Below are 27,930 nucleotides of genomic sequence, written 5' to 3'. Positions count from 1 at the left end.
TTTTATGTTTCATGGAACTATAGTAAAAAGTCTTACCTAATGCATATGGGAATAATAATCTAGATCCTTGGTACATAACAGATCAAGTATTGTGCATATTCACAGTAAATAATTATTATCTTTAAGTATTAAAGGCATAGGAGTAATATCATATCTTAGCAAAATATCTGTGTATTTATTTCAGTCCTATAAACCCTTCAACCGATTTAAAAAATGAATTCTCGGAATTCTGTCATCTCTTCATTTTTAATTTTAGTTTTAGTTCTCATTTCATATATTTAAAAATTTAGAAGCAGCTAGGAAATGTTTCAGAGAAGGCAATGGCATCCTACTCCAGTACTTTTGCCTAGAAAATCCCATGGACAGAGGAGCCTGGTAGGCTGCAGTCCATGGGGTCGCTAGAGTCGGCCACGACTGAGCGACTTCACTTTCACTTTTCACTTTCCTGCATTGGAGAAGGAAATGGCAACCCACTCCAGTGTTCTTGCCTGGAGAATCCCAGGGACAGGAAGCCTGGTGGGCTGCCGTCTATGGGTCGCACAGAGTCGGACACAACTGAAGCGACTTAGCAGCAGCAGCAGGAAATGTTTGAAAACTATTTATGTGATTAGTTCAATTACATAATTAATATAAATAATTAGAACCAGCAATCACAGTTTGTTATGTTTTAATAAGGCTTCCCTGATAGCTCAGTTAGTAAAGAATCCACCTGCAATGAAAGAGACCCTGGTTCAATTCCTGGGTTGGGAAGATCCGCTGGAGAAGGGATAGGCTACCCACTCTAGTAATCTCAGGCTTCCCTTGTGGCTCAACTGGTAAAGAATCTGCCTGCAATGCGGGAGTCCTGGATTTGAACCTGAGTTGGGAAGATACCCTGGAGAAGGGAAAGGCTACCCACTCCAGTATTCTGGCCTGGAGAATTCTATGGACTGTATAGCCTATGAGATCACAAAGAGTCAGACACAACTGAGCAACTTTCACCTCATGTTTTAATAAAATATCTATAATGCTAAGAAATTTCATGTAACAGTAGAAATTTTATTATAAATCTTTGGCCTTTTAAATCACATCTAATCAAATTTTTAAATCTATAGTGCTATGTAAAATAGCTGTTGCAATTTCATGCTCTCAAGCAGGAAACTGTCTTCATTATGCCTTATAGAAGTTGCTTGCAGACATCGGTATTTTCTTGACCACATTATTTCATGGCCATCAATCAAATAAGCAATTCATTTCTCTAGATCTTGGAACATTTCAGTTCCCCACTATACTTATGAGACTCTACTAAAAAGTAAGATATACATGCAGATAGAAAATTATATATTATACATAGTAACTAAATTATGACATAATGTGCGATTTAGAAAGAAAGTCTTAAGGTAGGTGAATTTCTTGAAGTATGTTATAGATAAGCCACATCAAAATTTGATAGCATCTCTCTACTAAAACATTGTTATAAATACACACATATATATGCATATACACATATGTATATAAATGTGCTTAGAAAGAAGCCTGTTCCCTTCCCACAGCTTTCCTATCCCATCATGCTATAAGCATCCTATAGAGTAATTAGTATTTTTCGTAATGATTTAAGAAGAAATTTTAGCAAAAGAAACATGTCCTCTGCAAAAGAGAGAAATATATATTTGAACCACAATGATGATCATTGGGGATTTAACAGTAAAGAAGGAGTAATCCTTCTTTTCAAGGAATTTAAAGTTTAATAGGCAGAGACCGACATCTAAAGAAACAATATGTGATTTCATAAAGAATTAATGCAAATACAAGAGAAAGAAACAAATAGAAAAATTGACAAAAGACATAAACAGGCATTTTCTTTTCACATTAGAACAAACACAGAAACACCGTAAACCTATAAAAAGATTCTCAATACTATTAAAAATAGAATATATATGCAAGGAACAATATAAGTTTTTGAAGGTTTAAAAATCAGCAAACAGTATACTGTTTAGGGAAACATATGTGGGGTAAAAGCTACATCTTAAAGCACTAAAGTCATAAGATAAAGCTTAGCATAGCTGTTTCTTTTGGTGGGAAAGATGGAAGATGCCACTTAGAAGACTCAAGGAGTGTCAAGAAGCAGTACTGTCGAGACATAAGTTAATTGATGAGTTTTCAGGTATACTGTATCATTATAATGTCCTGTAGTATGCAGTACATATGTTGGTTTTTTTCCTACATATTATGACAACATGTTTAAAGGGAAGAATTTAAATAAGGTATTTATGTCACCTTCTGAGGTTGAAGGCAAAAGGAGAAGGGGACAGCCGAGGACTACATGGTTAAATAACATCACCAATTCAATGGACATGAATTTGAGAAAACTCTGGGAGATAGTGGAGAACAGAGAAGCCTGGTGTGCTGCAATCCATGGGGTCACAAAGAGTCCGACACGACTTAGCAACTGAACAATTTATGTCACGTGAAAATGTGTCTTTCAAAGAGCAATATTTAGAAAGCATGGCAGAAGACTTGCCATTGTGAAGGAGAGAGAAATCACCTGGAAAAGCTGTATTTAGATCATGCACTATTATAAAAAATAAAAATTAGGTAAGGCACAGCTCTTTATAAGAAAACATCTCATGGCTTATGCACAGTTTTTGTTTACCTTAAAAATACATTAATGCTCCAAGGAAATGCCAATTTAGACAATTCTAAAAATATCCAAATTCCCTACTAAATAGCCCTGCTGTGGAAGCCAAATGATACTTTAATCTTCTAAAATATGGTTGGGGATGTATTCTGACGCAATTGAAATTCTGCAGAAATTTGTGTGCCTGGCATGCTATTTTATTTTTCAGTGCTTTAGACTAATGCATTCTTAAAGGAAATGATTATATCACTGCATGTTAAAGTGGATAACATGTCTGAAAATAGTCAAAATATATGTAAATCAGTATTTCAAGTAGGACCTAATGGAACCATTTATACAGGCTTGTTGAAGTTTGACCCATAATTGTGATTGTACCAGTGTGTTGTCAATTTGACTTCCCACTGCTAGTTGATCACCAGAGGACGTAAATAGCCATGGAGTATATAATTGGTGCTGTGTTGCCATAAGTAGTTATTTAAATTCAGCTTTTCTCTACTCCCCTGAAATCATGTGCATTAGTAATAATAAGTAGATTCTTTGGAAATATAATCAAATCTTTAAAATACATTTGTTTCATTTTTCCTTCTCCCTAATATATTAACCTGGAAACCCCTCATATTTACATTTTATAAAAGCAAACATTCAAACCTATTCTACAAGCAGTGGGAAAATGTGGGTTGTTTTTAAACAAACTATGTTTTGAAAATTAATGAAATCAAACATCCATTTCAAAAACAAAAATACTGGTGACCCACGCTTGGATATTTTAAGACAGGACAGAGTGACAAATGTTTTTTAACCAATTCAATATGACCCAGCTCTTTGATGAGACCTGCTTTATTTTGGTGAGATAAGAAACAAGCCTGTCAAACCAATTTTCCCAGGTCACTGTGTCCCTTTCAATCAGGAAAGTTGGGGCTCTAATGTTACTGACCCAGAACTAGGCAGATTGTTCATTAGCATAATGGCTGATCACCCTAATGCATTTTAATGCCATTAACTTTTCCCTGTTCCCAGGAAGGAAAAGAAAATGTGGATAGTTACAATTTTAGATTTGTCATGGGTAGATTTTTGGTTGAGATTCTCTTTTCCCTGTATTTCATAGACTTAGTCACTCATAAACCTACTGCACTTCTGGATAAGGTCAAGATAGATAGATGAATTACTAGAAAAAATGAAGACAACAGTCCAAACTACTCTGTGTATGCTTAATTGCTATTAGGCATTGCCATTATAGCATACAGCATATGCTCTAATGTCCTTGCTCCACCCGCCTTAGGAGGGATGTCTACCTCAGTTGAGGGAAAAGCAGTCTCAAATCATTAACACTTTCTTTCAGGCAGCAAAAAGAACAAGAATTTCCTAGGCTTTGAGGAAGTAAAATGTTCTACCTGTTTAACAGGCAGTGTACCAGGGACAGGCAGGAGAACTGTGACAGAGACAAAGAAATTCTGGAAGGGGATAAATTCACACAAGAGAGGCCAAAATCAAATTACTAAAAGTTCAATATATACTGGTGGCTTCAGAACTGATTTCAAATAAGAGGGAATCATTTCCAAAGGTTGTGGGAATCAAGAAGGCAAGACCCACGGCTTTTAGAAGCAATAATTTAATCAGATGAGGAAAAGGGATCTCTTCTGGTGAGAGCTCCTTGGGCAATAGCCATTCTATAAAGCACCTCACTCTCCCTGAGAAGTTTCCTTGGTAGATAAATGTTGGAGGATTCGGATCTCTCATCTCAGACTTAGTTGATATGGTCACTGCTGGTCCCAGTTGAGGCTACAGGTGGTATCAGATGAGATGACCACGTATTCTAAACTGAATTGCTGCTCTGCAATATGTTGCTGCCACCTGCTTCTTGAAGCTTTTCCTAATCCCTGCCCGCAGGCTTTGACTTTTCTTTTCTCCAAATCTCTGTTGTACTTGATAGCAGATTTCATTCTCTGGTTTCTGTTTTCATTATTTTTGTCTTATCTTACCTATAAGATGTTAACCTCCCTAACAGTGGTGGGAGAAAAAGTGAAAGTGTGAGTCTCTCAGTCCTGTCCAACTCTTTGTGACCTCATGAACTGTAGTCTTCCAGGTCCTTGTGCATGGAATTCTCCAGGCAGGAATACTAGAGTGGGTTGCCATTCTCTTCTCCAGGGGATCTTCCCAACCCAGGGATTGAACCTGGGTCTACTTGCATTACAGGCAGATTCTTTACCATCTGAGCCACAAGGGAAGCCCTAACAGTGGAATTCCAGGTGTAGTACTTAGTGCAATCACTTGTTAGCTGGAAGAAAATGCATGGAAGAAAATGCATTACCCAGCTTCATGAAAAACTATTAATGTAGCATAATGATGTTGATGATGGCATTTGATTTTGTCCTGGTTCTTTTTAAGATAAAGATAATTTACAAGAACTGTCATATATCTGAGACTATAATAATATCCTTTCTCTGTTAATTGTTATGAGTAGCATGTAAAAATACTGATTAATTATTCTCTTTGTTAACCAGACTGAAATGTGAAGTAAAAATAAAGGATGCTGCTAACTTTTAGAGATAAAAATAATAAGCACAGAAGAGCACACAGTTCTATCAAGATCTCTTTAATTGCATTATCATTAATTGCTAGAAAGCTCCCACGGTTTCTTTCAAGTGATGTATATTTTAAGAGATCATCTTGCCCTTAGGGTCCCTTTGAAGAGTCAATATGGCCACAATTGGAAAATGAAATTATTCACAGGGCAGCATACTGCTCAATCTTGGCAAATTTTCTGAAAGAAGTGAATCCTTCAGAATGTTTAAAAGATAAGAGCTAACAACTTGTTTTCCATAAGATTAAGTTCCTGTGTTTATTTAAGTTGTTGTTGTCTAGTCACTGCCATGTCTGACTCTTTTGTGACCCCAGGAACTGTAACCTGCAACATTCCTCTGTCCATGGGATTTCCCAGGCAAGAACACCAGAGTGGGCTGCCATTTCCTTCTCCAGGGGATCTTCCTGACCCAGGGGCCAAACCCCTGTCTCCTGTACTGCAGGCAGTCTTTACCACTGACCACCAGGTTGTGATAATAGGTTTTAAAGAGACAGAGATTTTGATTTCCCTTGTGTCAGGAGGTAAATATGACTCTGCTCCACAAAGTCCTCAGGGACCCAGGCACCTTCCATTCATCCCAGGTGTAACCATCCTCCTCACATTCCAAGGTGGCAGGTGTAGCTCCATTCATACACTCAGTGTCTATGGACAATGGGAAAAGTGGTCAGGGTTGTAGCACTACTGTGTTTTAAGTAATGGTCCCAGAAGCGCAGAAGCACAGGACATTTTTTCCAACTGCATTTTTTTTTATTTTATTTTATTTTTAAACTTTACAATATTGTATTGGTTTTGCCAAATATCGAAATGAATCTGCCACAGGTATACATGTGTTCCCCATCCTGAACCCTCCTCCCTCCTCCCTCCCCATATCATCCCTCTGGGTCGTCCCAGTTCACCAGCCCCAAGCATCCAGTATCATGCATCAAACCTGGACTGGCGACTCGTTACATACATGATAGTATACATGTTTCAATGCCATTCCCCCAAATCTTCCCACCCTCTCCCTCTCCCACAGAGTCCATAAGACTGTTCTATACACCAACTGCATTTTATTGACCAGAATTCATTGCACAGTCAAACTTAATGCAGAAGAACAGGAGAAAGTAGTTTTACTTCAAATATGTCCTCAGGTAAAACTCACGGGTTTGAGTCTGGTGGGAGAAGTGATACAGATGTCAGAAGACCCCTAGCACCACTGCCACAAAACAGTACCCATTAAAAAGAAGGTTTTTAGAGAAATGAATGAATGAAACGAGTAGAAGAAGCAACAAGGTCTTCATGAATTTTGCAATTTGCCATGAAGCTTCTTATTTAATAATCTCTTTGAGGAGATCTCCATTGACCAACGTTTTGTAAGTCTCAGATACCACTTTCCTTGAGGTAGGCCTCTTATAAGGCACAGTAGCTCCCAGGGGCTATTAAAAGAGCATTTAATAAACCAAATAAGAACAATACATTAAAAGGCACCCTGGAAACTCAAGCATGTTAATGTCTACCCACAGGAAATAAATTTTGTCTGAAAGACTTAGGCTGCTCAGTGTGGAAATTTTTTTTTTTTTTAATTGCTTGCAAAGAGGTCAAATGGATTGCACTCAGTACTGTTTCCTAGCATGGTCACTTGAAGATATGAGTTAAAAGTATTAATATATTATACTATTCATTTCCTAGGAAAATTTTTCTCTGGGACTAGTGCAAGAAATCTGTGATTTGACTTGCACTCAAAATTATAGGCAGGAAGCAGTTCATTCACATGAGCCATGTATCATAAATTATATTCTAATTGCCTAACCTGTCAAGTTTCTATACTGCTAAATATTCAGCTGAAGCAAAGGGAAGAGAACCTCATTATATGCTGAGCTGTATTTAAATGGATTCTCTGATAAGGGAAATTTTACAAAGCCATTTCCAACAGAGTTATGGAAATTAATGAATGTTCAAAATATATTCATGTATTTTATTATAAGTAGATTGTAACTCAATTAAAAACAAATCATAAATAATCTATATTATCCTTTTATTTTTATTTTATATTTAAAGTTCCAAAATAAAGGGGGAAACCATACCCTTATTTTTATCATCAGTAGCAAAAAGCCATTTTATTTCTGATTTTATATGCTGTATTTGGGGTCTGTACAAAGTACATTTTAAAAAGTATAGTCTTAATTTTAAGAACTAAAGCCATTTTCAAGTAATAATTTTCATCACAGAATTTCTTATAGTGTGGCACTTTTAATCATTCTGTTTTCTTTATCTAGAATGTCCTTCAATTTGCTCCACTCCTCTCTGCCAATGTCCCCTCCTCATCACACACCTTTCTGAGAGAAAATCATACTTTTAGCATCCAGTTTACATGCTATCATGAAAATCTTTTATGCCGTTTCCACCTAAAAGCCATGCCAACCTCTTTTACCCTCCACAAGTACTTGTCTGGTCTATCATACAGCACACACTTTTATGGTATAGAATCCTGACTTAATCTTATCCCTCCTGTTAGATGACTCATTTTTGAGCACCAGATCTGTATCTGATTAATTCTGGTTCCACCACTTGTCCCCAGGTAGCACAGGATACCTGGCACATGTTTAATGCTCAAACAATGAATAGTTGTGGATGTAGAATATAGCAACACTTCAATAAATACTGGATTATATTGTCATTTTCATTACATTATGTTTTCTACATGGACTTTTTTAGTTCCAGAGAGTTGATTCACTCTGTTTGTTATCAGTGTTTTACTAGTTACCGTTCTCCGAGATCAGAGAAGGTCTCTAACCTGCATTTCTAGAATTTTTTGATGTGACTTACAAGGGTGGTACTACTGGTGAAGAATCTGCCTGCCAATGCAGGAGATGCAAGAGACGCAGGTTTGATCCCTGGGTTGGGAAGATCCCCTGGAGGAGGAAATGGCAACTCACTCCAGTATTCTTGCTGGGAATAATCCCATAAACAGAGGAGCCTGATGAGCTACAGTCCATGGGGTTGCAAAAAGCTGCACACGACGGAAGCAACTGAGTATGCATGCACAACAAAGTCCAGAGATGGGAAATGATGATTATTTTATAGTTCACCAAATGCTAGCAAGGAAGGGCCCTGCTAGGGACAGCCTCTATTTAACCCATCATCTCCACAAACCATCTTAAACAAGTCAGTGTTCTTATACTTAAATACTTTGCTTTTCCATAGCTGGATTATCAGTTATAAAACTGATATTGCACTGTATTATCAATTATAAAACAAGCTGTATTACTTGTTATTTCCTTCTCCCATCAAGTAATAAAAGTACAGTATGTTTTCTGAAATATCTGACTTGATACTAAGCCCTCATTCTAGGATGCTGCTGTTGCTTCCTCACTCACTCTTTTGTGACTCTGTGGACTGGAGCCCATGAGGCTCTTCTGTCCATTTAATTTTCCGGGCAAGAATATTGAAACGTTCTTGAAAATTCCATGAAGAATATAACAATGCCCAAGTGTTAGAAATTCTTAGTGCGTGTACTTCTTTGAAAGGCTTCCAAAGAAATGTTGTTCTAAATAAGAGGTTAAAAAACCTTTAAACAACATCCTAGGGTGATTCAATAAAAAAAAATGAACAAAACTGAATAAACCAGAGAGTCTAACAAACAACAATAACAATAGCAAAATAAAACAAAAACTCAAGTTTCTGTAACTTTTCAAATAAGGACAGAATTTCATCATTACATAATTTAAGATTTTGCCTCACTCTGATGCTGGGAGGGATTGGGGGCAAGAGGAGAAGGGGACAACAGAGGATGAGATGGCTGGATGGCATCACTGACTCTATGGACGTGAGTCTGAGTGAACTTCGGGAGTTGGTGATGGACAGGGAGGCCTGGCGTGCTGCGATTCTCAGGGTCGCAAAGAGTCGGACACGACTGAGCAACTGATCTGATCTGATAGATAAACTTCACTTTTTTAAAACATATGCATCTATGAATTATGATGAATATTAGTTTTAAGTATTATTACTAACAGGGTTTTCCTGATGGCTCAGTGGTAAAGAATCTGCCTGTGAAACAGGAGACGTGGGTTCGATCCCTGGGTATGGAAGATACCTTGGAGAAGGAAACGGCAACTGACTCCAGTATTCTTGCCTGGGAAATCCCATGGACAGAGGAGCCTGGTGGCTACAGTCCATGGGGTTGCAAAAGAGTCAGACAGGACTTAGTAACTGAACAACAGTATTACTAAGAACATTCCTCTTTAATACCAAAGCATCTCTTTTCGTTCTCTTGTACCACAAATAATGGTTAAATTTGTATTTGACTTCTGCCTAGAATTTGTTCTTTTTGCATCGAAAATAAATGTAATGCTAAACTCACTTTGTTTTGTAAGAACTCATCAAATTTTAGCTTAAAACCTAAAGTCATGCTTTCAGTATAATTTTCAAGTAAGATTAGTTGCTCCAGAATCTGTTTCTGCATGTTCTTTATTTCTTAGTTGCGCTTGTCTTTATACTTTGACATATGTCATCTAGGGGAACAGACTCACAGCACAGTAATGACCTTGCCAAGGACCAAGAGGTGTGTCTTAAAGAATTACAATCTCTTGTATGTCGATTTATGTGATTACTGTGTAAAACTGAACTTGTTCAGCAATGATGGATGGCAATGCTGCAGGTATTGACTGATCTTTAGAAATATTTATATGACAGGTCCCTTAAGGTTTTGTACATTATGGGAGCAAATAAATGCATACAGAGAAGGAATGAGTTGTGATTCAGGTTCTTAAGCAATGCACTTAATTATCATATTTCTTCCATGCCATCTACAGAGTATTTGCCAGTGTAGTAGAAGCAAGTGGCATGTAAATAAATACCCTCTGCCCTTTCGGAGCATCACCTTTGTAAAAACATATATGATTTTGCAAAAAACAGAATTATTTCTTCGTGTATAGATGAAGAATTTAAAGTAAAAATCTACTTGAATTATTTAGCTTCTAAACTCAGCATGCTCTCTGATACATTTCCAGGCTGGGAATTGCAGACAGACACAGACACACAAACATAAGAAATTCAGTCTATGCTGACAATTCTACTTTGTTTAGGGAATCCCAACTCTAGTATATGAGATCATTTGTTTCCTTCTGTGGCTTTTTGTATTTCCCTAGGTGATTCATATTTTTAAATATCTTCATTTTTAAAATTTAATTTTCCATTAAATATTCAGATGACTAGAAGAAAAATGTCTTGACAAAGTTAAAGTTTTTCAGAACATATACGTTAAAAATGTTTCATTGAATCGATTAAACAAAGGATAGTCACAGAAAAAAATCTGTAAAAATTATAAAATGTTTTTAAACAGGGCTTTGAATGAGCTGGATGAATGCGTTATAATTAAAAAGCATCTTTATTTCTGTACCTGCTATACTTTTAAAATTCACTCAGTGTGCGGAGGTCTCTAGCCAGTGGCTGAAATGTAAGATGCCCCTAACTACTATCTTGGTTAGTAGCAAACTCAGTCCCATGTAACAGTCAGTTCCCTATGACAATCCCAATACTGATTTAAGAGTAAATTGTTTCATCCCCCAAAGCTGAGGCCTGATAATGGTTGACTACTGGATCTGAGAAGGAAATGACAACCCACTCCAGTATTCTTGCCTGGGAAATTCCACGGGCAGAGGAGCCTGGCAGGTTATAGCCCATGGGGTCTCAAGAGTTGGACACGACTGAGCTACTAAATAGCTACTAAATAGCTCCAGTCTATTGGACTGGAGAATATAAGAAATTGCCTTTCCTACTTCCTTCCCCTCTCCCAATCTTTCACTCCTTTTTCCACCCTATGGTGAACTAAAATTTCTGACTTTAGCAGAGTCACAGAAGGATGGAGAGAGGCAGGCAGAGAGCAAAGGTAGAGCACCTGCTAATATGACTGCCCCTTCCCTGAGCCTCACAGGTATTCAGACTTTCTCATGGGCCATTTAACCTGGGGTCTGTCATCCAAAGTACCCTCAGTCTGGGTGAAGGTTTCTCTGTTCTAGCTGGTTGCTTCCTGTTTCAGCAGCAACTAAGACTTCACCAATCCACTTCCAACTTTGGTTGGCTGAGGTGCTTCTATCAAAACAGGACTCTGTCCTCCATTTCTTGAACAAACCATAGGAACTAAAGGTAATTTGAACACAGCAGCCATTCTTCAGTATAGCACCAAAGCAGTGAGCAAGCTTCTTTGCTGTTCGTTCTTCTGGCTGGAAGTTGGACCCTGGTTCTTTGTAATCTCCTGGTAGCTCAGTTGGTAAAGAGTCCACCTGCAATGCAGGAGACCTGGGTTTGATCCCTGGGTTTGATCCCTGAGTTGGGAAGATCCCCTGGAGAAAGGAAAGGCTACCCACTCCAGTATTCTGCCCTGGAGAATTCCATCGATTCTGTAGTCCGTGGAGTCGTGAAGAGTCGGAAGTGACTTTCATTGTCACTCTGCAGGGAAACACATAAAGGTTTTCCAAATGGTCCATTAAATTATTTCTCTCTTGACATGCACCGTCTCTTTTCAGAAAACTCTGCTGTGTAAACATTCCATTTCATGGTCACCTTTCTAACCATGTTACATGCTTAAAGTAGGAAAGGCAAAATTGGTTTTTCAGTTTTAATTTACCTATTTTGAATATTTTGCAGGATACGTCCTCTTACTTATCTGCTACTGATTGCCTGAGGGTCTAGGCTGATATCCATTTTAAAATCTTGTTAATGTAATTTTGGGCTTCCCAGGTGGTTCAGTGGTAAATAATCCACCTGCAATTCAGGAGATGCAGCTTCAATCCCTGGGTTCAGAAGATCCCCTGGAGATGGAAACAGTAATCCACTCAGTATTCTTGCTTGGGAAATCCCATGGACAGAGGAGCCTGGTGTGCTACAGTCCATAGGGTCACAAAAGAGTTAGATGTGTACTGGTGACTAAACAACAACCAATGTAATCTCTTGCACTATAGCCACTTAGCACTTCCTTTGCAAGCATCCTAAAACGAATCAAATTCAGAGAAGAAAGAGAAAAAGAGGGGGTTCCCATGTTCAGTGCATATCTTGAGGTTTTTCTCCAATTCATACTTTATGAAATGGAAATTAAACAGCATATCCATGATTGTTGTTCTTCAGTCACTAAGTCATATCTGATTCTTTTGTGACCCCATGCTGGGAAGCAGGGTCTGCAGCATGCCTACTTCCTCTGCCTTCCCAGTCTCTCCCAGACTTTGCTCAAATTCATGGCCACTGGGTTGTTGATATTATCTAACCATCTTATCCTCTGTCTCCCTCTTCTCATTTTGCCTTCCATCTTTCCCACCATCAGGGTCTTTTCTAATGAGTCAGCTCTTCACATCAGGTGGCAAAAGTATTGGAACTTCAGCATCAGTCCCTCCAATGAATATTCAGGTTGATTTCCTATAGGATTGACTGAGGCTCAGATCATAAACTCCTTATTGCCAAATTCACTTAAATTGAAGAAAGTAGGGAAAGCAACTAGACCATTCAGATCAGTTCAGTCACTCAGTTGTGTCCAACTCTTTGTGACCCCATGGACTGGAGCAAGCCAGGCTTCCCTGTCCATCACTAACTCCCGGAGTTTACTCAAACTCATGTCCATTGAGTTGGTGATAGCATCCAACCATCTCATCCTTTGTCGTCCCCTTCTCCTCCCAGCTTCAATCTTTCCCAGCATCAGGGTCTTTTCCAATGAGTCACTTCTTTACATCAGATGGCCAAAATACTGGAGTTTCATCTTTAGCATCAGTCCTTCCAATGAATATTCAGGACTGATTTCCTTTAGGATGAACTGGTTAGATCTCTTGCAGTCCAAGGGACTCTCAAGAGTCTTCTCCAACACCACAGTTCAAAAGCATCAATTCTTTGGTGCTCAGGTTTCTTTATAGTCCAACTATCACATCCATACATGACTACTGGAAAAACCATAGCTTTGACTAGATGGACTTCTGTTGGCAAAGTAATGTCTCTGATTTTTAATATGCTGTCTAGGTTGATCATAACTTTTCATCTAAGGAGAAAGTGTCTTTTAATTTCATGGCTGCAATCACCATCTGCAGTGATTTTGCAGCCTGAGAAAATAAAGTCTCTCACTGTTTCCATTGCTTCCCTATCTATTTGCCATGAAGTGATGGGACCAGATGCCTTGATCTTAGGTTTCTGAATGTTGAGTTTTAAGCCAACTTTTTTACTCTCCTCTTTCACTTTCACCAAGAGGAGCTTTAGTTCTTGTTCGCTTTCTGCCATAAGGGTGGTGTCATCTGCACATCTGAGGCTATTGATATTTCTCGAGGCAATCTTGATTCCAAGTTGTGCTTTATCCAGTCCAGCATTTTTCATGATGTACTCTGCTTATAAGTTAAATAAGCAGGGAGACAACATACAGCCTTGACTTCCTCCTTTCTCAATTTGGAATGAGTCAGTTGTTCCATGTCAAGTTCTAACTCTTGCTTCTTGACCTGCATACAGATTTCTCAGGAGGCAGATAAGGTGGTCTGGTATTCCCATGTCTTTAAGAATTTTCCACAGTTTGTTGTGATATGCACAAAGGCTTATTTAAGTCTGAATTTGGCCATAAGGAGTTCATGATCTGAGCCACAATCAGCTCCCGGTCTTGTTTTTGCTGACTGTATAGAGCTTCTTCATCTTTTACTGTAAAGAATATAATCAATTTGATTTTGGTATTGACCATCTGGTGATGTCCATGTGTAGAGTCTTCTCTTGTGTTGTTGGAAGAGGGTGTTGGCTATGACCAGTGCATTCTCTTGGCAAAACTCTTATTAGCCTTTGCCCTTCTTCATTCTGTACTCCAAGGCCAAATTTGCTTGTTACTCCAGGTATTTCTTGACTTCCTACTTTTGCATTCAAGTCCCCTATAATGAAAAGGACATTTTTTGAGGGTGTTATTTATAGAAGGTCTTATTGGTCTCCATAGAACAGTTCAACTTCAGCTTCTTCAGCATTACTAGTCAGGGTATAGACTTGGATTACCATGATCTTGAACGATTTGCCTTGGAAACGAACAGAGATTATTCTTTCGTTTTTGAGATTGCACCCAAGTACTGCATTTTGGACTCTTTTGTTAACTATGATGGCTACTCCATTTCTTCTAAGTGATTCTTGCCCACAGTAGTAGATATAATGGTCATCTGAGTTAAATTCACCCATTCAAGTCCATTTTAGTTCACTGATTCCTAAAATGTCAATGTTCACTCTTGCCATCTCCTGTTTGACCACTTCCAATTTGCCTTGATTCATGGAGCTAATATTCCAGGTCCTATGCAGTTTTGCTCTTTATAGCATCAGACTTTACTTCCATCACCAGTCATGCCCAGAACTGGGTGTTGTTTTTGCTTTCACTCTGTCTCTTTGTTCTTTCTGGAGTTATTTCTCCACTGATCTCCAGTAGCATATTGGGCTCCTGCTGACCTGGGGAGTTCATCTTTCAGGTATCACCATTTAGGTATGACCTAAATGAAATCCCTTACGATTATACAGTGGAAGTAACAAATAGATTCAAGGGACTAAATCTGATAGACAGTCCCTAAAGAACTATGGATGAAAGTTCGTGACATTGTACAGTAGGGAGTGATCAAGACCATGCCCCAGAAAAATAAAGGCAAAAAAAAAAAGCAAAATGGTTGTCTGAGGAGGCTTTACAAATAGCTGTGAAAAGAAGAGAAGTGAAAGGCAAAGGAGAAAAGGAAAGATATACCCATTTGAATGCAGAGTTCCAAAGAATAGCAAAGAGAGATAAGAAAGCCTTCCTCAGTGATCAATGCAAAGAAATAGAAGAAAACAAGAGAATGGGAAAGACTAGAGATCTTTTCAGGAAATTAGAGATCAAGGGAACATTTCATGCAAAGATGGGCACAATAAAGAACAGAACAGTATAGACCTAACAGAAGCAGAAGATATCAAGAAGACATGGCAAGAATACACAGAAGAACTATACAATAAAAGATCTTCCTGACCCAGATAATCATGATGGTGTGATCACTCACCTAGAGCCGGACATGTTGGAATGTGAAGTCAAATGGCCCTTAGGAAGCATCACTATGAACATAGCTAGTAGAGATGATGGAATTCCAGTTGAGCTATTTCAAATCCTAAAAGATGATGCTATGAAAGTGCTGCACTCAATATGCCAGAAAATTTGAAAAACTCAGCAGTGGCCACAGGACTGGAAAAGGTCAGTTTTTATTCCAATCCCAAAGAAAGGCAATGCCAAAGAATGCTCAAACTACTGCACAATTTCACTCATCTCACGTGGTAGAAAAGTAATGCTCAAAATTCTCCAAGCCAGGCTTCAACAGTATGTGAACCATGAACTTCCAGATGTTCAACCTGGATTTAGAAAAGGCAGAGGAACCAGAGATCAAATTACCAACATCCATTGATTCATTGAAAAAATAAGAGTTCCAGAAAAACATCTATTTCTACTTTATTGACTAACTCAAAGCCTTTGACTGTGTGGATCACAACAAACTGTGAAAAATTCTTCAAGAGATGGGAATACCAGACCACCTTATCTGCCTCCTGAGAAATCTGTATGCAGGTCAAGAAGCAACAGTTAGAACTTGACATGGAACAACTGACTCATTCCAAATCAGGAAAGGAGGAAGTCAAGGCTGTATATTGTCTCCCCACTTATTTAACTTATATGCAGAGTACATCATGAAAAATGCTGGACTGGATTAAAGCACAATTTGGAATCAAGATTGCCTCAAGAAATATCAATAACCTCAGGTATGCAGATGACACCACCCTTATGGCAGAAAGTGAAGAAGAACTAAAGAGCCTCTTGGTGAAAGTGAAAGAGGAGAGTGAAAAAGTTGACTTAAAACTCAGCATTCAGAAATCTAAGATCATGGCATCTGGTCCCATCACTTCATGGCAGATAGATAGGGAAGCAATGGAAACAGTGACAGACTTTATTTTCTTAGGCTCTAAATCACTGCAGATGGTGATTGCAGCCATGAAATTAAAAGATACTTTCTTCTTAGATGAAAAGTTATGACCAACCTAGACAGCATATTAAAAGCAGAGACATTGCTTTGCCAACAAAAGTCCGTCTAGTCAAAGCTATGGTTTTTCCAGTAGTCATGTATGGATGTGAGAGTTGAACTATAAAGAAAGCTGAGTGCCAAAGAATTGATGCTTTTGAACTGTGTTGTTGAGGAAGACTCTTAAGAGTCCCTTGGATGACAAGAAGATCCAACCAGTCCATCCCAAAAGAAATCAGTCCTGAATAGTCATTGGAAGGACTGATGTTCAAGCTGAAACTCAATACTTTGGTCATCTGATGCAAAGAAATGACTCATTGGAAAAGACCCTGATGCTGGGAAAGATTGTGGGCAGGAGAAGAAGGGGACAACAGAGGATGAGGTGGTTGGATGGCATCACTGATTGATGGATATGAGTCTGAGTAGGCTCTGAGAGTTGGTGATGGACGGGGAAGCCTGTCATGCTGCAGTCCATGGGGTCGCAAAGAGTCTGACAAGACTGAGTGACTGAAATGAACTGACCTGAACTGAAGTGAGAATTGACTGATTTGAACTCCTTGCTGCTCAAGAGATTCTCAAGAGTCTTCTCCAACAACACAGTTCAAAGCATCAGTTCTTCAGTGCTCAGCCTTCTTTGTGGTCCAATTCTTATATCTGTACATGATTCCAGGAATAAACATAGTTTAGGCTACACTGAACTTTGAAGTCAGAGTGATGTCTCTGCAATATTTGTATGGCCTAGATCCAAGATGAAAGAAACAATAATCCAGACAAATACTACAGAGTTGATGTTTTAAAACTTGAGATTACAAATTCATTTCTAAAGTAGAGAGTGGAAAGCTGTGGCCAAGAATACACATGAGACTCATGTGTCCTCTTTCAATCCCTAAGACTCGAGAGATTTTCTACGTACGTTTTTTAAGCTTCGGCTCTTTTTTCCACATCCCTTCCTTTACCTCTACGTTTCCTCCTCTGTTCACCTTTCTGCCTGCTGTCCTTTGCTTCTCTTTTTTATTTCCTTCTGAAGATGATGCAAACTTTTCTGCAGTTTGGCTCGTAATCCTTCAGTTTCCTCTACTAAATAGTCCCTTCTTGATTCTGAGGTCCCCAGCTATTTAAAACTGAAAAGACATCCAGATGGTCACACTTCCACACAGGGTATCCGTTTTGTATGCAGGTTTATACAATTTGGGGTGGGGAGCAAACCACAGTAAGCAGTAGAAATAAAATACAAAATAAAGAATGTAAAATTAAGTTCGAGACCTTGGAAAGGACCCCTGCAAGAGAGGGGCCGTGAAGCTTCATTAGCTTTGCAGCAAGTCCGCCTCTGCATCCAAATATAAAAAGCCTTGAAAAATCTTTTGCTCTTTCCTTCTGTCTTTCTAAAACAGTCATAATTAGTTAGCTGCTTCCCTATGTCTTTCCCCTAGGTTATATAAGAATAAATAATGAAGAAACTTGTTCGTTCAGATCTTCAAGATCTGATTCGTACGTGGGTGTTAAATATAAAAGCTACATCACAGTAATTAAGTAACTCTTTTTGGAATGTGCAAATATATTGTAGTGTACAAAAACATAATTTTGGCTCATTCAACACCCTCACACTTATATAACTAGTAATGATGCCAAAGTAATATTACTATGTCTCTTAAAATAATTCTTTAGTTCAAAACATGCAATAAATAGAATATGTTTTTGAGTTCTTAGACAGTTCCTTATTATACTAACAAAAGTATTTCAACATAGTAAAATATGGAAAGTGTTAGCTTTCTCTTGTTTCATTATTATTTTACATAAACCTTAAAATATAACCTCAAGAATATAAACCTATTTTTATCATCCATTGAAAAAAGCCTTTATGTCGCTTCTTATTGTAAATAACTAAATTTACAATGCTTGTCCCTTGTGTTATATTTGATGGCAGTTAATTGTTAGTTGGTTTTAATTATACATCATAGTCTTTGTTCTGGAGACAATCCAAAGAGTAGATCATCTTGGTGTGTAATTTACTGAAACAGTTTCTAGGCAGGCTGCCATACTAAAGACCATGTGGTACAATTGTCATTAAAATTAGAAAAATATTGTTATACATGTTTGAATTAAGGATTAGGGGGTGGTTCTATAAATTATGGAAAACTCAGCAAAGTATTATGAAGGTTTGAGTTCAGCCAAAGGCCTAATTTCTAAGTATCATTACAATACACAGGTATACTTTTTCTACTTGTGGTAAGACTTTGATGATCACTGTTTCTGCTGGTAGAATTTTGCATCACTCATGGATATTGATATACACTTTTTTAGCAGGTGAGTAGGTGGGTAAATATTGTTGGCATCTGGATATTGGATAAGACACTAAGAAATACTATCCTGTTATAAAATATAGGACACTCTAGCTTTTTAAAATAAAGGGCCCAGATTCTATTAATATTTGTTAAAGGTAACATTTTTCCCAATTTAAAAAATAGTAAAAGTGCTCAGGCATTATTTAATGTCATAAATTTATTCTCACAAAGTGTAAAACAGCTACTCTGCTAGCTACCATTGAATAACATCATTAAATGATATTTTATTGTTATTATTTTATTTTTTGAAACTCAGTAAAAATATGTCAGGCAGAGACTAGCATAAGCTAGCTGAAGATAAAAACACTAGACGCTCTTTTGAAATAAAAGACGTGTCTTCTCATTCCTTCTTCCTTTTGACATCTATCTTAGGAATCTTCAAAAACAAATCTCAGAGCAGAGAGCGAGAGAAACAAAATAAGACACAGAAACAGAAGTTGGGTTTGCTGAAGTAAAGCACTGAGCTGCAAATACAAATACAGAAGCAGTGAGCTACAAACTTAGGAAAATATAGAGAAACTTCATGCTTGTAATAAAATAACAAAAAATGCATTTTGGGTTTTTTTTTTTTTTTTCTAAAGTGGGATTTTATCATATCAATGAAAAATCTAAGTTTCAGTTAAGTCTCTTGCCCCTGACCCTGTGTCAGCGCACATCCTCTCCAGCTCTGACCGTTCCTCCACCAGGTCAACCTAAACCCAGGGAGCTATTTGCATGATGTATGAACAGCCAGCAGAGTGGTAAGCATTCTGGACTCAGTCAGTGTAATAGATAAATGAGAAAAGCATACTGATGAAGCAGGGTCGTAAGGACCAAACTGCTTTCTCATATCTAATTTTACCCACCATTCAGTGTCTGGGTGCTACTCATCCTTTTAACACATCTAATTCCTTGTTTAACCTTGTATGGAAAAAAACACATTTGTCATTAAAACCTATTTTCTCATCAAGAAAAGTAAATACCTTATTTCCTTTTGAAGTTTTTATTATTTGAATTTAATAAAAGAATTTTTAAAGTCACTTCTACATTATATTTGCTACCAATACTTTAAGCTGTTGTTTTTTTTTTTTTTTTAATTGGAGGATAATTGCTTCACAATATTGTGTTGGTTTTTGCCATACATCAGTATGAATCGGCCTTATATATATGTGTTTCCTCCATCCAAAGAGGAAGAATGACTATCTTGCCTTCTCTTTCAAAATTCTATTTTTTAATTGTTTATTTTCCCACAAAATTTGGAAGTAAATAGAAATACATTTAAAAAAAGTATCTATATTTTAAGTGAAAAGTATGGGGCTATTGTTTTATTCAATAAATATTAAGCTCAATTCATGTGCTGGGACATGTGCTGGATGCTGGGTACACAAAAATAAATACAATTCCTGCCCTTGAATAGCATATAGGCAAGGGCAATGGCTGGTTAATTGGATTAGAACAGCATACTAAATGATGCCAAGATCATAGATTCCACTTATGGACCAATTAGCTTGTCTTTGTTCTATGGCCATAGATTGCATACAGATAAGATGTTTTCATGGGTTTGTGCATTTGTACTCTATCTCTTGCCAAAAAGAACTTGAAAGAGCATCCAGCAAAGATATATAGAGTACAGAAACTTGGTGAAAGATAATAGAAAAGGTTTTTTGAGACTGTATTTCATAAGGCTATTCAAACTTACAAAAAGATGTATTTCAATTTTAGCCTATGAAACACATTGAAACTGAAATGTATTGATTAATTCAGCGATCTGGAAAATACTTAAAAATGTAAGGTGGTTTTAATAGAGTAAAGAAATTCAACAGTTCCCTCAAGGAGATCAAACCAGCCCTTATAAAGGAAATAAATCCTGAATATTTACTGGAAGGACTGATGTTGAAGCTGATGCTCCAGGACTTTGCCCACCATTGATGCTAAAGCCACTCACTGGAAAAGACCCTGACACTGGGACAGATTGAAGGCAAAAGAAGAATGGGGCAGCAGAGGACGAGATGGTTAGATAGTATCACCAACTCAATGGATATGAGTTTGAACAAACTCTGGGAGACAGTGAAGGACAGAGGAGCCTGGCATGTTGCAGTCCTTCGGGTCGCAGAGTTGGACATGACTTAGCAACTGAACAACAACAAATTCGTTTATTAGAAACCAAACCTTAAATATAGACTCTAAATTTAGGATAACAGATACAAATATCCAAAGATAATAATTTGAAGAATGAGAGATTTCTTAGTTATAGCTAGACTATCTATAAACAAATTTTCCTCACTAGAGTTATTAAGTCCTTTTTAATTTTCTTATTTAATTACTATCTGCATTATTTTCCTGTCTTTAATTATTGTGGAAATCATAATAATCATAAGTTTATATATTCATTTGCTGAGGAATCCCACAAAGAAGAAACTAAGGATGGAATTTCTGATAAATAATCAGAGGCTGGTATCTCTGCATTTCTGTATATGTTATATATTACATAATCATTGTTTTATAAATTGGTTCAGTTAAATTTATCTATTCAAACTGGTTATTCAACAGTATTTAGTAAAACCATACATGATTACAGACCTTATTTTTTCATCTTTTAATAAAATGCATTAAACATTTATGAAAATCATTTTTCTTAGTCTTGTTCTTCCAGAGCAGGAACGTGGAAAGGAGAGGGAGATTTAGATGTCAGATAAATAAGAGATCCTTTTATGAACAGGATTTCTACTTATTTATCAAATTTGTATTGTATGGTAATATCTGTTGATTTTTCTGTACCCACATACATGGCAAAGACTTCTGATTATCCTGCATATCAGAAGTTCTGGCTAATGGGTTGTAAGCAGAAGTCGTAAGTGTGCAGCTTTCCTTATGTCCATTCCCCTTCCTCCTCTCTCTTGAGTGAAATGCATTTCTGATGACGGCTTCTTCAAAAGTTATCTGAAATATGAGGAAGCCTTGAGAAGGGGAGCCTACATGTTATAGAGTATCAAGGAAGAATGTGTCTGTATCCTTTTTATCAGGGGCTTCTGTCAGTCCTACATCTCTTAATTGTGGACTTTCAGGTGAGAAAGAAATACGTTCTTATCTTACATAAGACACTGGATTTTTCTTTAAATATTTTTTTACTAGCATTTCAAGTGTTGTTAGTGGTAGAGAACCTGCCTGCCAACACAGGAGACGCAAGAGACATGGGCTTGATCCCTGGGTTGGGAAGATCCCCTGGAGGAGGAAATGGCAACCCACTCTAGTATTCTTGCCTAGAGAATCCCATGGACAGAGGAGCCTGCAGTCCATAAAGTCATAAAGACACAACTGAAGTGACTTAGCACACAGGCAGGCATGCACTAGCATTTCAAACTAATTATACCTAACATATAAAAAAAGCATTTTTGACATAACATTGCAGTATTACATGATATGTTTAAGTTGATTTTCATAAAAATAAGATCATTGGGAGTAAATGTCAAATATGTAAAAGTTTATCTTGAAGCTTTGATTTAACAGTAAACTTTTTCTTTTTAGCATTAAGAGGCTGAATCTAGATTGGTACTGTAATTATTTTAAAGAAATTCAGAGTTTTGCTTCCTTATTAACCACAATGCAAATCAAGGCACATTTCTAAGATTTTTAATTAGTCTTTTATTTAAGAAAACAAAAATCATAAACAGATTTGGTTACTTTTTCCTCTTTTTTTAAAAAATTCTTAATAGTTTATAGAACAAATAAAAATTGTTTTTCATAATTAGAAAGATCCCTTCTCTTATGTTTATATATTTTGCTGATATCCACAGTTTTACATTATATCAGAAAGCTAACTTTAAAAAATCGATTGTAATATATTTCTGTTCTCTGGGTATATGAGATTTCCAATCAGAAATGAGTATTTAACATTATCTGAAACTCTAAACAAGAACTCTATTTTTTTTTATAACATCCAAAATGAAGTGATAGATTTTGAAGAGTTCCCACTCAAAGGAAGTTGCCAGAAAGATGGTTTCAAGGAAGGTAGCAGTAGATATAATTCTTGCATTCATTCAGCCCTCTGGCTGCCATATACTACATATTCACAGTAAGGCAGAAAGAAAGAATGTAGTGTTTAAAAAATTAAATTCTATGTTTCAAATGATTACTCTAGCAGTCTTTTCCTAGTGGTCTTTCAGAAATGTTCTAAAAGGAAGCCATGGTGGTGGATGTTATCTACACTCACTGTGGTGATCATTTTATAATGTATACAAATATTGACTCATTATGCTATACACCTCAAATATGTTACATGTCAATTAAACCTCAATAAAAAATAAATTAAAAAATAAAAGGAAGCTGAAGTAAAAATAAATATGAAAAAACACAGATGCCTCAAGTTCCACAACTGCCTATTTTATCTGTTTTGTCAATTGCTTTAAAAATTGTTCCCAATGGTCTATAAAATCAGTGATCCAAACTATAGAAAGCTTGTGTGCCACAGGAATTGTATATGTGTTATGCCAACTTTGTGGCATCCAGCAATACTAACACCAAACCTAACTAGATGAATCCAGTTTTATCCTCTTCCAAATACATACTTTCAGGTTGTAAGTTACCGTCTATGATTTATTTTTTTCTTCCAATAGTCTCTTCCAAGCTCAAACTGTTTTTGCCCTTCTGTTTCCAGAGAATGGCAGTAATTAACTATTAGGTGAAATATAGGATATTGATAAAATACTAAACATTGATAAAATATTAGAAATAAGACGTATATATGATTTGCATGTGATGAAGTGGGAAAACATGAAAGAGATGTTTCTGTCAAGAAGTTTTCAAATCAGCCCAAGTATGTATTAATTAACTTTTCATTTTACTTGTCATTATATTTATAATGTAAAAATATTATAATCACTGTCAGCACCAAGATGAATCCCAAGAAAAATGGCTACTAAATGTAATGTGGTAACCTAAATGGGATCCTGGAACGGAAAAGAGCATTAGGTAAAAACGAAGGAAAACTGAATAAATTATGAGCTTTAGTTAATAACAATGTATGAATAGCTATTTTATTAATTTTAACAAATATACAACACTAATGAAAGATACTAATAATAAGGGAAATTGTGGAATATATGTGGGAACTCTCTATATGCTGCTTTTCTTATGTTAATGTAAAGTGGTTCTAAAATAAAAAGTGCATTTTAAAAATATATTAAAATATTATGTTATCTAGAGATAGGCATTCAAAAAGAATCTCTTGTTTAGGGTTGGATTCTCAATTCAATTTAAAAGTGTCACAAATATTGAACGTTTTAGTTCTTTTGGCAACCTGGAGAGGTTGTATAGCTTGTTGATGTTCAAATGGCACCTTAATTTTATGTCGTTTACTGAACGACAGGCAGGTTGGCAGGTTCACCCAACATATTACTGAGTTACCTCAATGCCACTTTTTATATTGTGTCAGTGTAATGCAAAGCAATTTCCAGCTTCAAAATTACTTGCGAACTTATATTCATTTACTTAAAATGGATTTTGCCTCTTTCTCAGGAAATAATTCCTATCATTCTTTCAATAAGATAAACAATACCTACCTGGGACTTAGTATGTGACACCATCTGGGATGACCTTTGGTTCTTTGTTCTAGCCAAACATTTGCCAAGACCAGGAGCAGCAGGATAGGTGTTGTGGTGTGAATGCTCTCTCTCTCTTAATCCCTTACATACTTTATGGCCAGGAGAAGGCAATGGCCACCCACTCCAGTGCTCTTGTGCCGGGGTCCATGCCAGGTGGATCCAGGGAATTCGAAGTGGGGACGGCGTCGGCGAGGATCAGGAAACAACTGCTTAATTAAACATTAATTAAGGATATAAAGAGTAATAGAATGAGGATAGCTCAGTAGGAAATTCAGTGGAGAAAAGAGACTGAAATAAGGATAGCTCAGTGAGGAAATTCAGTGGAGAAAAGAGGCTGAATAATTCAGCCAGAAGGTGAGAGAAAGAACGACATGGGGAGACCAAGTTTCGGTGAACAAGGCCCGCACTTTATTTTCCCAAGTAGTTTTTATACCTTAAATTATGCATAGAGGATAATGGGGGAAGGGGTAGAGTCATGCAGTAAGCCAGGCTTTGTTCCTGCAGACTTATCATATGCAAAAGTTCAGGTGATTTGCATCATCTTCTGGCCTGGAGGCCTGTTAACATTTTAAGACCCTTTCTTCAGAAAACTTATTTTTCTTTAAAGGTGATTAGTCAGGCGCCACCCTCCAAAAGCATTAGATAAAGTTGCATTCCTACAGAGCAAAGGTGTGGTGGGCTGTAACAAGAAAAAGAATTAACTCAAGGGTCCCAGGTTACAAACATTAAAGCTACTACTTACACCAATTATATTAATCAATACACTGCCAGGGACACAGCAGGTAAGGGATATGGAAATTTAGCAGCAAACATTGGCCCAACAAGTGAAAATCCCTTCACCAATACAATTTCTAATCAATCTTTTAACTGCTCAAAGGAATCTGTATTTAGACAGTTTAGAACATCTCATGCCTCTCACAGTTGGGAGGCTCTGAGCAATCACATGTGGCCGGAAAAACCTATTCAGGCAGGCTAGAGGACTTCCAAAGGAGTTTGTAGGTTGAAATACTGTCACACCCAGGAATTATTAACTGGAGCTGTAAGCTAACTCTTTTTTCAGAGAGAGGTAGTGGGGGACAGCCCCCCGTAAAGTCAGAGGTGTAGGTGAAAGCACAAAGCAGAAAGTAGGCAGACTCTGGTTTTGGGGGTAGATGCTCGAGAATTTTCAGGGGGACTCCTGAGGCTCGATCCCGCCTTTGCGTATGCCAAGCCTCCTTCCTCATGACCTTTGTCATGGGTGGAGCTCCTCACGCTGGCTCCTGGCAGTGATAGAATTCCAGTTGAGCTATTCCAGATCCTGAAAGATTATGCTGTGAAAGTGCTGCACTCAATATGCAATATGCACTCAATATGCAACATGCCGGCTCCTGGCACTATTGCCTGGAAAATCCCATGGACGGAGGAGCCTGGTGGGCTGCAGTCCATGGGGTCGCTAAGAGTTGGACTCGACTGAGCGACTTAACTTTCACTTTTCACTGTCATGCACTGGAGAAGGAAATGGCAACCCTCTCCAGTGTTCTTGCCTGGAGAATCCCAGGGATGGGAGCCTGGTGGGCTGCCGTCTATAGGGTCGCACAGAGTTGGACAGGACTGACATGACTTAGTAGTAGCAGTCATAAAACCCTAGAGACAGTCAGTCTCTTTCTCCTCCATCATTCTTTGTGCTTCAGTGTTTGAAGTTTAATGTTTATGTTTTCCTATGTGACAAAAAATTCCCTTGTATACACATCCCTAGCGCTAACATTCAGGCTAAGCAGCCTTGAGTCTTTTCTGGCTTCAAAGAATCCCCCAGTCAGCAAAATAGGTTGATATTAGCATATGAAATACTGCATGTTCTAGCTGTCCCAGACAACCAGGCAGGTCTAAGCACTCCACATGTATTAAAATTCACGTTTAACAAACTTTTTGAGGTTGGCACTGTTCTTAATTTTACAGGAAGAGGAAGATGAGGCCAGAAGTTTTTAATTCACTTGCCCAAGATCACAAACCATTAAGTACTGGAACCCGATTTTCAATCCACAGTACCCTAGATCCTGGGACTTTCCTGGTGGCTCACACGGTAAAGCATCTGCCTACAATGCAGGCAGACCCGGCTTTGATCCCTGGGTCAGGAAGATTCTCTGGAGAAGGAAATGGCAACCCAGTTCAGTACTCTTACCTGTAAAATCCCATGGATGGAGGAGCCTGGTGGGCTACAGTCCATGGGGTCGCAGAGTCAGACACGACTGAGCGACTTCACTTTCACTTTCACCCCAGATCCAAATTCTCCACTGTACACCACCTTTCAGAATCGTGTCAGTGCTTGAAACTATCAAAAGAAGCCTTGTTGGGGAATGTAAAGACATAAATCCAAGCCAAACCTTAGCTGGAAGTACTTAAAACACTTTATCTCAGTTTATTCATTGATAAATATATGTGATTTAAGTAAATGCCAGTTTCCCAAAGGTTGGTTGGAGGAAGGGACTATTTGACACCCCATCTTTTAACAACCCTCTCCATGACTTTTGAAAATTCTCTACTCAATAAGCACTAAATTCTTTCCCACATTCAAAATTAGTTGACAACTAATTAAATGTATTAATTTTTAGAACATTTTAAGATGTTGGGCATAATGTTCACAAATTACAGATTTAGCCATCCTAAACAGGTTTTCCTACTTTATCCTCTGTCCCCTATAGCAGTTATCCACACAGCAGCTAGGAAGTCTTTGCAAACCTTAATCACACCCCTATCCACACTTTCTAAAAGCTTCCCATTTTCAGAAAGAAAGAAAAAAAAAAAAAAAAAAAAAACACCAAAATCCTAAAATGCTCTATAATCCTAAAATGCCTCACCTAGTGCATCACCTGCCCCCATCTCACACACATACACACACACTTCCCGGAGCTTCTTCTAACTACTGACTCCCTTGCACACTCTTTCCTTACCACTCTTGGTGGTGGTTTAGCCGCTAAGTCGTGTCCGACTCTTGCAACCCCATGGACTGTACCCTGACAGGCTCCTCTGTCCATGGGATTCTCCAGGCAAGAATACTGGAGTGGGTTGCCATTTCCTTCTCCAGGGGATCTTCCCAACCTAAGAGTCAAACCTGGGTTTCCTGCATTGCAAGCAGATTCTTTACCTACTGAGCTATGAGGGAAGCTATGAGATAAGCCTTACCACTCTTATCCCCTCATTATTTTTTTACACGTCAAGAATACTCCAACTCAGGGCATCATATTTCTTCTCTGAAGAGTGTTTCTTCACCTGGAAAGCTCTATGGCTCATTCTCACTTTTTTCACATCTCTTCTAAAAAAATCACCTATATAAAAGAGCATTTCCCAAATCCGACTCGCCCCATGCATGCAAATCATTGTTACCATGCTCTGCTCCCCCCCGCCAAAAAAAAACTTATCACCATCCAACACCCTTATACACTATTTTATTTTATTTTTAATTTATCCTGTCCCCCAAGTATGTAATCTTCTTGAGGGCAGAGATTACTTTTGTTTACTGAATATCTCCAGCACTTGGTCCCTCATAGGTGTAAACTACATATTTGTTGTGTGACTAAATGAATGAATGAATCTAAAAAGTATGATATGCCTTATGCAGTATGTAGTGGGATACACTTATCAATCTATTTTCTTTTCTTCCTTGGCGATTTATACATCCTAAGAATGATTTCTACACTATTTGAATACAATAAGCTGTTACTATCTCAATTTCAGCACAGGAGAGACATATGACAAGTTTTTTTACCTTTTTGAGTTTGTGTCCTCAACTGTAATATGGGAATAATAACAGCTATCTTGCAGATTTCAGTGAGGAGACAATACC

General features: G+C 37.7%; 1 protein-coding gene and 1 long non-coding RNA gene across 3 annotated transcripts in view; one reads left to right on the top strand and one right to left on the bottom strand.

Annotated features, from left to right (window-relative positions):
• KCND2 (potassium voltage-gated channel subfamily D member 2) overlaps positions 1-27,930 on the top strand; it is a 568,410-nt gene that overhangs the window by 257,045 nt on the left and 283,435 nt on the right. The window lies entirely within an intron of this gene.
• On the bottom strand, positions 15,408-25,094 carry LOC147373927 (uncharacterized). Its single transcript, XR_015162222.1, has 3 exons — positions 24,069-25,094; positions 16,712-16,843; positions 15,408-15,530 (listed from the first exon to the last, which is right to left on the bottom strand). It is a non-coding gene; the product is annotated as an uncharacterized LOC147373927 (long non-coding RNA).

The sequence above is a fragment of the Bos grunniens genome, chromosome 4 (genome assembly GCF_055505025.1).
Source record: "Bos grunniens cultivar Pamir isolate PY7600 chromosome 4, Bosgru_T2T1.0, whole genome shotgun sequence".
Lineage (NCBI taxonomy): Eukaryota > Metazoa > Chordata > Mammalia > Artiodactyla > Bovidae > Bos > Bos grunniens.
This window is presented reverse-complemented; position numbering and strand designations above follow the sequence as displayed.